General features: G+C 44.8%; 1 long non-coding RNA gene and 1 pseudogene across 1 annotated transcript; both read right to left on the reverse strand.

The window, feature by feature from the left end:
* Positions 1-4,347: 4,347 nt before the first annotated feature.
* Mif-ps9 (macrophage migration inhibitory factor, pseudogene 9) lies at positions 4,348-4,875 on the reverse strand (annotated as a pseudogene).
* A 285-nt stretch (positions 4,876-5,160) lies between these two features.
* Positions 5,161-7,075, reverse strand: LOC148001811 (uncharacterized). Its single transcript, XR_015636148.1, has 2 exons — positions 6,402-7,075; positions 5,161-5,336 (listed from the first exon to the last, which is right to left on the reverse strand). It is a non-coding gene; the product is annotated as an uncharacterized LOC148001811 (long non-coding RNA).
* Between the last annotated feature and the right edge of the window lie 5,447 nt (positions 7,076-12,522).

Raw genomic sequence — 12,522 nt, forward strand, 5'->3', positions numbered from 1 at the left:
CCTTTGTCTTAGGATTACTGTGATGAAACACTATGGCCAAAGCAGCTTGAGGAGAAAGGGTTTATTTGGTTTGTACCTTCACATCACTATTTGTCATTGAAGGAAGTCAGGACGAGAACTCTCACAGGGCAGGAACCTGGAGGCAGAAACTGTTGCAGAGGCCAAGGTAAAGTGCCGCTTAATGGCTTGTTCCTCATGGTTTGCTTAGCCTGTTTTCTTACAGAACTCAGGACCACCAGGCCAGGGATGGCACCACTCACAATGGGCTGGGCCCTCCTTCATTAATTACTAATTAATAAAATGCTCTATAAGCTTGCCTACAGCCTGATCTCATGGAAGCTTTTTATCAATTGAGGTTCCCTCACTTCAGATGACTACAGTTTGTGTCAAATTGATAGAAAAGTAGCCAGCACGCCCTTCTTCTCTTAAATTAATTTTCTCAAGTGTTTATCATAGAAGCAAAATACTAAGATAGCTGATGAGTCCAGAAACACGTTAATAGCCAAATTCAGTGGGCTCTGTGTCCCTCACCAGCCTCTCCACTGGCAGCCTTGATCTATTTGATCTATAAAGGCCCTTCCAGTAGCTTTAGTGGCATGACTGTCTCTTCCTACCTTTCCTTCATCTCCTCTGAATCTCTGTTCTCAGGTTCCCTGGTTAGACTTTTCCTTCATGAATTCCTTAAGTGCTACTTCTCAGAGAGAGAGGACACTTTTATTTGTAACTCTACTTTGTGCCACCCCTCTGCCTTCAATTAACCAAATATCCACCAATGGCTCAAACTGTCTATCTCCGGTCCAACTGTTTCTTAAGACTTAAAAGACAAGACTACCATTTAGAACCACTCTCCAGGGCCTTCTATTGCATATGACAACAAACAAACAGCCAACAGAAACAACAACAAAACCCAGTTACTTACAGCCACACACAACTTAAGGATGGAGATTTACTTGGGGGAAATACGTAGATAATTATATTGTTGTGAACATTATTGGACATGCTTACACAAGCTAGGACGACTATGATATTAGTAGGCAATACAAATCTTGTTGGACTACCATCATATACAAAGTCCATCATTGATCAATGCATGTAACCTTGGGCTTGGGAGACAGCATTTACTGCTTTTGCAGAGGAACCAGTTTGATTCCTAGAACCCTTATGGGGCTCACAACTGTTATAACTCTAGTTCTAGGGAATAGAATGCCCATTCTGGTTCATAGGAACCAGAAACTTAAGTGACACATACACACTTGTGCAGGCAAAATACTCATCCCTATAAACTTATATAAATACATCTAAAACAAGACAAAAGAGGACCCCACCCTAGTAAGTAAGTAATGTGGGGGCTAGGGGGACAGTTCCAAGATTAAAACGTCTCACTACTCTATCAGAGATCCCAAGTTCAGATCTCAGCACTCAAATAAAAGACTTTAATTCAATTCCTAGGGATCTAATGTCTTTCTTTGACCTCTGTGATTACTTGAATACACATGTGCACAGATACAAACACAATCCAATAGATGTTTAAAAATACCAGCATCATATGACTGTATATCCTCCCTCCCATCCCAAACGTATTCGGCATCCAGACATCTTCGCTTACTACCTGATACTCACTTACTCAAATGACAATCTCGAAATTATTCAGCACCTTCCCTTCCTATTCTCTGTATTCAGCTATTAATAAATTTAAAATCTTTGAAAGTCTTTAGTGCTTACCACGCTCCAATTTTATCACACTACCCCAGGCTTTCATTTGAACCATGGAAGCCATTTTAATACTTGTTTCCTTGTGCTCAGTCTCTCTTCCACTAGAATATGTTACCTCCAGGTCACCAGTGTGATCTTTGAAAAGAATGCTTGACTCACTCTTTTTTTTTTCTTTTCTTTTTTTAGGAGCTGGGGACCGAACCCAGGGCCTTGCGCTTGCTAGGCAAGCGCTCTACCACTGAGGTAAATCCCCAACCCCCTTGACTCACTCTTATCTCCCCTTTAAAACACTGAGGTGGTGCCCATCACTTATATAGTCCCAAAGCCACGACATGGAAGTCTTTTCCTGAGTTAATGCGTGTTAATGTTTCCAAAATGAGCTCTTCCTGTATCCTAAATTATGTACCAAAATTGAAAACAGCTTGCTACTCTCTCAACACTACATACTCTCTGACTTCTGTCATTCCCCACCATAGTCTCAAGTTCCTCCTTGGCAGCAAAGCTATCTCATCCTGAAGGACATGCCTTGTCCTGGGTGAAGGACAAGATAATACTGAGGAATGAATAAATACTGAGGTTTTCAGGAGGGCTAGATCTCCCAAACCATGCCAATTTTTTTTTTATTTGAGACGGGATCTTCTTTTAAAATTTTATTTATGAGAACACTGTAGCTGTTTTCAGACACAACAGAAGAGGTCAGATCTCATTACAGATGGTTGTGAGTCACCATGTGGTTGCTGGGAATTGAACTCAGCACCTCTGGAAGAGCAGTCAGTGCTCTTAACTGTTAAGTCGTCTCTCCAGCCCCGAGACAGAGACGGAACTTACTATGTAGAATAGGATGGCCTCAAACTCACAAAGATCTGCCTGTCTCTACTGCTTGAGTGTTGAGATTAAAGATGTACACCACCATGCTTAGCAAGAACATGCTAATTTGTTACAGCTTTCACTGTGGCAGTAAAAGTCCTCCATCCTCAACCTGCCTCTGGTCATAAATTATTTAAAAAACAAAACAAAACAAAACAAAACAGTATAAGTCTAACAATCCCAGGCTCGGGGTACATAGGTTGCTTCACCTGCCTTTGCAGTAAGTTGATATGCCAACATCCAAACATCCAACAAGAGAAATTCCTTGTGATAGGAAGGAAGGAGAATAGGAATGGGTGAGGTCTACCAGATGTCCAGTACCTTCCTGGTAACCCCTCAACACAATGAGCATCTCTGCAAGCCCTGAAAAGGTTATGGTTTTTTTTTTTTTTTTTTTTTTTTTGGAGCTGAGGACCGAACTCAGGGCTTTGCGCTTAGCTAGGCAAGCGCTCTACCACTGAGCTAAATCCCCAACCCCGAAAAGGTTATGTTTAACCATTAAAGCTAAATCCTAGGTGAAGAGTGACAACACCTGGTATCTCTCTAATAATTTCAACCCTAAAGGCTTCCATAGGACTTCCTTTTTTTTCTTCTATTTCTTTTCCTTTCTTCTTCTTTTTTTATTGGATTTTTAAAAATTTACATTGGAAATGTTATCCCCTTTCCTGGTTTCCCGTCCATAAACTCTCTATAACCCCCTATACATGCCCCCATTCCCCGACCCGCTTCTGTGAGGGTGTTCCCCCACCCACCCCTTCCCGCCTACCAGCCCTGACATTCCCCTACACTGGGTCATCAAGCCTTGGCAGGACCAAGGGCTTCTCCTCCCATTGATGCCCAATAAAGCCATGCCCAGGCACACATGCAGCTGGAGCCATGGATCTGTCAATATGTACTCTTTGGATGGTGGTTTAGTCCCTGGGAACTCTTGTTGGTTGGTATTGTTGTTCTTATGTGGTTGTAAATCTACAGGACTTCCTAAACAGAAGTGTCATCGTAACTCTATGTAAGGGGTCTTTTATCCTAAAATCCCAGTAAACATCAACAGTGCAGTAGAAGTTTGTAATGGTCGTCAGCAAGAAAGGATATCTTTATCTAGAAAGAAGCTCTGGTCCCTGAGACCAAGCAAGGTATAAGAGGTCACATTCTCCCATATGTACACATCCTAACACGACAGTCTTCCATGCTTTGTATACACAGATACATACTGGCAAGCTCAGTATTACGCATGAGCTTTTTTGGTCAATACATAGAGTCACAGATATCCAATGACCTTTACTCCAGCACTAAACACTCTGAATTGGATGTATCCTACTTTGAATACCTCTGAAAACAAGAGATAGAAAATAGCATTCATGGAAAGTGCTAGAATAGCTATGAATCCAGAGTTTGGTGATGTCAGGCTCAGGATATATGACCTAAAACATCAGACACATTGAAAAATCCTCACCTATTCCCACTCCCAGACTCAAAAAAGTCCTTAAAAAAGTCCTCATCTTCAAGAGCTTGAATGGAGAAATTTGTAATTCAGGAAGGTCTCTGTTGAATATCTCCAAGGGCTTGTCATAGCAGTTAGCGAATGCGTCCACGCTTGGCCTGTTCATGTTTATCTTGCTAACTTTTCTTTTAAATCTTTATAGCCCAAGCATAAGTAAGAATAGCCTTGACATACACAGTGTAGGCTCAGCACTTTGATGTGCTACCTTTGTATTTATTTTAAACAATTCAACCAGCACCCCTCATGACAGAAGTAAAACTCTATTTTTTTTTTATTTTTATTTTTTTGGTCTCAAACCATTTATTTCTCCCGACCGGAATGTGGCCATCATTACGGGTGGATAAACACAGAACGCTGCGTGCAGCAAGGCTCGAAGAACAGCGGTGCAGGTAAGTGAGGCCCGGGCTCAAGCGAAGGTGGAACCGTTCCAGTCTACGTTGGCTGAGTTCATGTCGTAATAGTTGATGTAGACCCGGTCCGGGCTGATGTGCAGGCGATCGGACAGCAGGCCGCACAGCAGCTTGTTGTAGTTGCGGTTCTGGGCGCCACCGATCTTGCCGATGCTGTGCAGGCTGCAGAGGGCGCAGGGGTCGTTCGTGCGGCTAAAAGTCATGAGCTAGTCCGGGACCACGTGCACTGTGATGTCCTGTGCCAGCTTGCCGGTGGCCTGTGTCAGCTGCTGGGAGAGTTTGGAGAGAAACCCCTCTGGCACGGAGGCACGGGGAACATTGGTGTTCATGATGAACATAGGCATGGTGGCGGAGAGACTGAGAGCGACGGCTGGAGGATGGTGCAAAGCGCGGTGTCTCTATTTTTTTCTGTTGCTCTGCCTTGTATACATGAACTTGTACTTGTCCTTAGGCACCTGACTGATATTGGGATCACTAAGAGTAGACCTTAGAGCCAAGCTTCCCCAGTGCGTATGCCAACTCTCCTGAGGATCCCCTATGCTCTCAGCCAAGTTCCCAAACCTTCAGTGCTCCAGTATCCTGGTTAGTAATAGTTCTGAGCTCAAGGGTACTCATGCAAATGAAGTAAAACAAAACATTCATAGAAGAAGGGCAGGCTGCTGCGATGGTTGGCAAATGAATTGATCGTCTGTCCGACCGAGAGTTCAGAAGAGCATTAGAGACTCACTCTGGCCATAGGGGGAATAATAAGAGGCAGTTTTCTGAGTATCACCAAAGTCTTAGACCGCAGGTAACGCCAGGCCATTGTCAGTCCAACACTTTCCTTCTCCATATTTCACCGGGTACTTCTACAAGGAACAAAAGAAGTTACTGGGTAAGGACTATGGCATTGGACCTCCCATGAACGCTGCCCTACATGGAGAAGCACAACATTGGCCCAGTAACTGAGATTGTTTCCAAACCAGTCACACAAGAAGGAATGCTTTCCTTTGTTAATCCTTCCTTAGTTCAAAATTCCTAAGGGAAACATTTTTTGTTGCAGGATATTTGATTACACCATGAACCCCAATATTGTGTTGTTTACTGGAGCAACCTGTTTCTAGTTGTGGTGTGGTTTAGCCTTAGCATACACCTTTAATCTCTCTGGTTGAAATACCGACACACCCTTAGTATACACCTTTAATTCCAAACAATTGAAGGTAAATTTAGTTTGTAGAAGAAACTTGAAGATATTTGAAAGTGATGTCTAATTAAGTGCCACACAAAGTGATGAATCAGAGAAAGATTTTATAGAATAGTATATGCTCAACTTTCAAGAGTACAAGGAATAGAGGCTTCTGAAGAGTACAGAGAAGGCGAGAGAAAAAGGAGGCAGTTTTACTGGGACAGTTGTACAAAGACAGGTTGAAGAGAGATAACAAGCAAGACACAGATGATGACAGAACAAGCCAGAGAATGAGAAGGAGTCAGAAGATTAGAACATGTTGCCAAAGTCAGTATGAGGCCAAGCAGAGCAATTCAGGAGAAGCCGAGAAAAGCCAGATTGAATCAGGCAGCGTGGAAAGGAGCCTTGAGTCAGAACAGCTCAGTTGAATCAGACGGCCGGAGATGAGAAAGAACCAGGTGAGCTTAGCTTATTCAGCAGTAAATCTTAGAAGAACATTCTAGGCCTAGATAAGATTGTACAGAGGCTAGAAGCTTCCAGGACTAGGCCTTGGTGAGCAGATGGAGGCAGTAAACTGCCTAAATGAAAATTACATCAGGCAAATAAAAATTATTTTTATATCCACTATACTTTAGAGTTAGGGAAACATGGAACACAAAGCCTGTAGAATGATGGTTCCCACCCAACCTCAAACACCCGCCTCTCTCCACACCCGTGAGAAGGAGCCTCAGCCAGGAGTCTTGAGTACCTGGTAGAGGCCAAACAGATTATGGCCCAGATGCTGCAGGAAGCCAGTGAAGGTGCGGTACCGCAGCAGGGAGCTGTTCCTCCAGTTGTGCAGGGGGCTGTTGTTGGGCACGTGCCAGATGCCCAGGTTCTCAGCCTGGATGTCGAAGTAGCCAGGGTTCTGGAAAGCACCCAACCCTGAGTCTGACCAGAGCAGGAGACTTCACTGAGCAAAAGACCCACGTGCACAGCGCTCAGCAGAGCTGATCTCTCTGGGCTCCAGCCATGCTCAGATACCCCAGTTCCAAGGATAATAATGGCCCCCCTGCCACCACCTACTCACCTATGCGCCTAGGTGGGTGAGTTTGAGATTCAGGATCAGCATTTTTCACTTTGTCAGCCCTGGTGTCAAGGTGCAACCTTCCAGTCCTCTCCCTGGCGTGTTTGAGTCACACTCGCATCCTCACACTTTCCCAGCGTGTACCACAGAGTGCACCAACCTTGTGGCACCCTCTGCAGACCCAGGCTGCACAGTGATCACCCCTACTGCAACCCACCCCCTTCCCCATAGCTCCACCTCCCAGCCCTGTCATCATCCAAGAGCTCTTGCCTAGAGTCACCTCTCTAGTGCTACATAGGACGTTCAATTCCCGAGGCTTCTGGCTGCAGAGGCTGGGTAATCCTCTTGGTTTTACTATCCTATAACCCTAGCTGGAGACATCCTAGAATTCTGAATGGTATGGACACACCCTTCCCCACCTTCTTCCCCATGCAGAGGAGACAATAAGGACTCCAGAAGGAACACGGGACTTGTTTGTCCTGCTAACAGGAAAGACAGTGAGCTCAGTGGAATTCTGGGAGGGATGGGGTACTGTTTGGGAAGAAACATATCACCATAAGTGAATAAAAATTTTGGAATAGTTTAATTTTCAAATGACCGCGAGGTTGGGAATATAGACTCCTATAGCCAATAGAAAGCCTTTATTCGCTGGCTGGTGGGCCAGGGAATCCATTATGCAGACCAAATCATGTAGCCACAAGATTTATTGTTGGCTTTTTATGCACAAAAATGGATCCTGGTTGACACACTTCAATTACCAAAAGCAGTTAGCAATAGGCAGAGCTACAGAAGCCAAAAGGTAAGGTTAGTACACTTAGGGACTTTCCCAAAACTGTGAGCTATGACTTAGGTCTCACTTTTGCGGGTGTAGGGGTTTATGTGATGGGCTCTTAGGTCGGGATGGTGCCTGGGAGCATCCAACATGGTGTCAGTTGTGTTAAGGTCTGACAGTCTGTTACAATGGTCCGAGAATCAGTGTATAATCAGTATACACTTCTCTGGTGCTCCATTCCCTGCTCCAAATCCCTGGTGCTCCATCACCTGCTCCATCTCCCTGGTCCTCCATCACCTGCTCCATGTCCCTGGTGCTCCATCACCTGTACCATCTCCCTGGTGCTCCATTCCCTATGCCATCTCCCTGGTGCTCCATCACCTGCTCCATCTCTCTAGTGCTCCATCTTCCTGGTGCTCCGTCTCCCTGGTGCTCCATTCCCTGCGCCATCTTCCTGGTCCTCCATCACCTGCTCCATCTCCCTGGTGCTCCATCACCTGCTCCAACTCCCTGGTGCTCCATCACTTGTACCATCTCCCTGGTCCTCCATCACCTGTACCATCTCCCTGGTGCTCCATCACCTGCTCCATCTCCCTGGTCCTCCATCACTTGCTCCATCTCCCTGGTGCTCCATCACCTGCTCCATCTCCCTGGTGCTCCATCACCTGTATCATCTCCCTGGTCCTCCATCACCTGCTCCGTCTCCCTGGTGCTCCATCACCTGCTCCATCTCCCTGGTGCTCCATCACCTGTATCATCTCCCTGGTGCTCCATCACCTGTACCATCTCCCTGGTGCTCCATCACCTGCTCCATCTTCCTGGTGCTCCATCTTCCTGGTGCTCCGTCTCCCTGGTGCTCCATTTCCTGCGCCATCTCTCCTGCCCCAGTGTCTTTCCATCATTTCCTGAGCATCACTGCTACTTCCCCTCAGTGGAATGGATCCCTTCCTCCTAGGTGCTGTTTCATGCTTGTGCACAGGGTTGTCTCAGTGCCATAGCATGACTGTTGCATTGTTTACATGGCTCCTTTGACAGTTCCCAGGAAACCTTTATGAGGTTGTACTTGTTAAGCCAATATTTTCTCTATGTATTTACATAGTTCCATAATTTCTAACAAAAGAGATTTGAATTACATCTGGGTCTAAGACCAGTGTTCCAATGAAATGCATACTCCCTGTAACACTAGACTTAGCACTTTCCCATCTCTAATGAGGGTTTAGGTTCATCTGGTGGCATATTGCAACTTGTGACTCATCCTGCACACTACAGTTCTTCAACAGGTCTTAGGTTTCATGAAGAGTGAAGCAAGTTGCTAGATTGGAAAGAAGAACTTCCTGCAAGCTGAAGACAGCTCAAGACATGGATCTGTTACTACTTAGATTCAACTGATTTCCACCTCAGCTTTGTATCCAGTAAAAAACGTTCCCCTTTTGTCTTCTGATAACTGATCTTCAGCTGTAGTTTAGACTTTCTACCTAAACATTCTATCTCCTGGAGAAAAGAACGTCTTTCTCCTCCTGTTTCATCTCTCTGAACCTCAGTATTCACACCAAACATTTACAACAAGCTCTACCTAAGGGAAGGCTGAGGAGTGAGCGATGCAGAGCAAGAAGTGAAAGCACTCACTGATAAGTGGAGCCCAGAAGCTCAGAAAAACCACGATACAACTCACAGACCATCTGAAGCTTAAGAGGAAGGAAGACCAAAGTGTGAAAATGCTTCAGTCCTTCTTAGAAGGGAGAACAAAATAATCATGGGAGATAGAGGGAGGGAGAGATGTGGGAAGGAGAGAGGAGTGGGAGGGATAAAGGGGGAGGACCAGATATGGGAAGAGGCAGGAGAGAAGTACAGATGGCCAGGAAAGTGTAGCAGGGGGAATGGGGAATGGGGATAGCCACTAGAAAGTCCCAGATGTCAGGGAAGCAAGAGGTTCCCAGGACCCAACAGGGATGACATTAGCCAAAATACCCAACAAAGGGAAGCTGTAGGGACCACCTCCAGTACATAGGTACGACCCCTAGTTGAGAGATAGGGCCACCTACCCATCTCAAGAATTTTAACCCAGAATTTTTCCTAACTAAAGGAAATGCAGAGACAAAAAATGGAGCAGAGACTGAAGGAAAGGCCATTCAGAGACATCCCCACCTAGGGATCCATCCCATCTGCACACACCAAACCTAGACACTATTGCTGATGCCAAGAAGTGCTTGCTGACAGAAGCCTGGTATAGCTGTCCCCTGAGAGGCTCTGCCAGCACCTGACCAATACAGATGCAGGTACTCATAGTCAACCATTGGACTGAGTCTGGGGACCCTAGTGGAAGAGTTAGGGAAGGACTGAAGGAGCTGAAAGGGACTACAGCCCCATAGGAAGAACAACAATATTAACTAAGCTGACCATCCAGAGCTCCCAGGGACTAAACCACCAACTAAAGAGTAGACATGGAGGGACCCATGGCTCCAGCTACATACGTAGCAGAGGATGGCCTTATCTGGCATCAATGGGAGGGGAAGCCCTTGGTTCTGTGGAGGCTTGATACCTCAGCATAAGGGGATGCTAGAGTGGTGAGGTGGGAATGGGTGTATGTGTTAGGGAGCATCCTCATAGAGGCAAAGGGAGGGAGAATAGGATGGGGCATTTGAGGAGGGGAAATCTAGAAGGGGGGGAATACTTGAAATGTAAATAAATAAAATAACCAATAACAAATGAAAAAATTATTTATTTTATATATGTTAGTAAACTGCTGCTCTCTTCAGACACATCAGAAGAGGGCATTGGATCCCATTACAGATGGTTGCGAACCATCATATGGTTGCTGGGAATTGAACTCAGGACCTCTGGAAGAACAGTCAGTGCTCTTAACTACTGAGCCATTTCTCCAGCCCTCACTGCTGTTTCTTAACTACCTAGTTCTCCGAATAAACACACAGAGACATTTTAATATTTCAGAGCTTAGGCCTTAGCTGGGCAGACGCTCAGCTGGCTTATCTAAATTAACCTGATCATCTAGCCACACCCAGCCATGTGGCTAGCTACAGTTTTCAGTAGTCATGTCCATCTTCTCTCATCTCTCCTGGTGAAAACTCTTTCTTCTTCCCAGAGTTCCTTTTTCCCTCCCAGGAAGTCTAGCCTTTCATTTCCTGCCCAGCTAATTGGCCATCATATTTTTATAAAGCCAATCAGAGAATGCCTTAGGTAGGTGAAGGACAGAGACACAGCTTCATGCAGCATACTCCACCAGACTACTACTACTAATAAAGGAAGGTGACCTCTAAAACATAATTTCTATGTTCTATCTGTGATGTCAGAGCAGCTGGAAAAAGCTAAAACCAAAATATGGTCAACAAATGTGTACAGTACACATATTGCTCACAAGTGATACCAAGAGATAGCAGTTGTATGAAAGAGTTTAGGAAATACTTACTGTGTTGCAGTAAATCTCTAACCCCAATAAACTCATGTAAAAATGCAAAACTCAGTTATAATAGTTATGAGCTGCATTCCTAGATTGGGCAGATTCACCACTATTCACTATTCGCTATTCGCTATTTGCTATTTGCTGTTCACTGTTCACTATTCACTATTCACTATCCACTATTCACTATCCACTATTCACTATTCACTATCCACTATTCACTATTCACTATCCACTATTCACTATCCACTACTCACTATTCACTATCCACTATTCACTATCCACTATTCACTATTCACTATGCTACGCCACTCCCCAGCTATGAGATCCCTTGCTACTTGCAACTTCTCCAGGCCACGTGGTTCTGCTCCATCTTCCTTCTAACTCTTCTTCTTCCTTCTCCTTTCTTCCTCTCATTCCCTACTCTCCCCCACTCTCTCAAACCTCTAGTCCCACCTTTCTCTTCCACTGCCCAGTCACAGGCTCTAGCTCTTATTTGACCAGGTAACATGGGAAGAACCTTCACATGAAGGTTACATGATCCACTCCTTGTGGGGGCAGCCCATCTTGAGGAAGCAGAATTAACATCAGAATACACACAGCACCAGGGGCAACCCCACAACATTTCCCCCTTTTTGTCCAATTAAAAGACTCTTTTCTTTCAGTTACAAATTGAGCATAACCATTACAATTATGTAAATTGTAAAGTATAAAATACACTTGTAGGTTGATGTGATTGTGCAGGTGATGGCAGACAAGATAAAACGAGGTCTGTCATTGGACGAGAAGGAAGGGAGGTGGGAACAGAGGTTTTAGAAGGGAGGGAGAAGCAGAGAGAGGGGGCTGGAGCAAGGAGGAGGAGCTGGGAGAACATGGTGACAGATGTTAAGATTCTTCTCTGCACATAGATACAGGTTATGAATATTTTTAAGGGATGGGTGTGTATAGGATTTTGTGCTGTCTAGATGGGCAAATTATATCTTATCAGTTGAGTCAGAGGTTATTGTGTGGTGTGTTCTTTCATGGGCTACTTAATTGAGTTCAAGATAGTGTGTGGTGGTGGGATGTACTGGGCCCACCACAGAAGTGGGATGTGTATGCCTGGTGTGGTGGCAACCCACCAAAGGAATTGTGAGTGAACCACTTGCAGACTGCCCGGGTCAGAGGGAGCCTGGGAGAGAAAGAATGCCCAGCAGTACATAGGGGAGAAAGTGCAGAGTGGTAGGTAGGCCATATGCAGGAACCACAGGAACCAGTTGCCAAGCACGCCTTTTTCTTTTTTACCACAAAATGCACTTAACGCTCAGTTCATCATATTTGTCAACTTAGATAAAGCACTCTAATCTATCCTAATTGAAAGAGCTTATAATTTTATACCTGAATTATGTTCTAGTTTTAGCTTGTATTACCATCTGCAAACCATCTTCTCAAATCTATATCATCTCTCTCAATGTTAAACAACTTGAGTTGACTATGACACTATAACTAGTCTTCAGCCCCATCAGAAATCCGAGAATGACTTAAATATTACCTGAAAATATAGGAAGCACAAAACATAGCTTCCAAAACGTAACCAATTTGTAGAGATGTCTGACTACCTGGGCAGTCCTCATTCC

Source organism: Rattus norvegicus, chromosome 13 (assembly GCF_021556685.1).
Source record: "Rattus norvegicus strain SHRSP/BbbUtx chromosome 13, alternate assembly SHRSP_T2T, whole genome shotgun sequence".
In the NCBI taxonomy this organism is placed as follows: domain Eukaryota; kingdom Metazoa; phylum Chordata; class Mammalia; order Rodentia; family Muridae; genus Rattus; species Rattus norvegicus.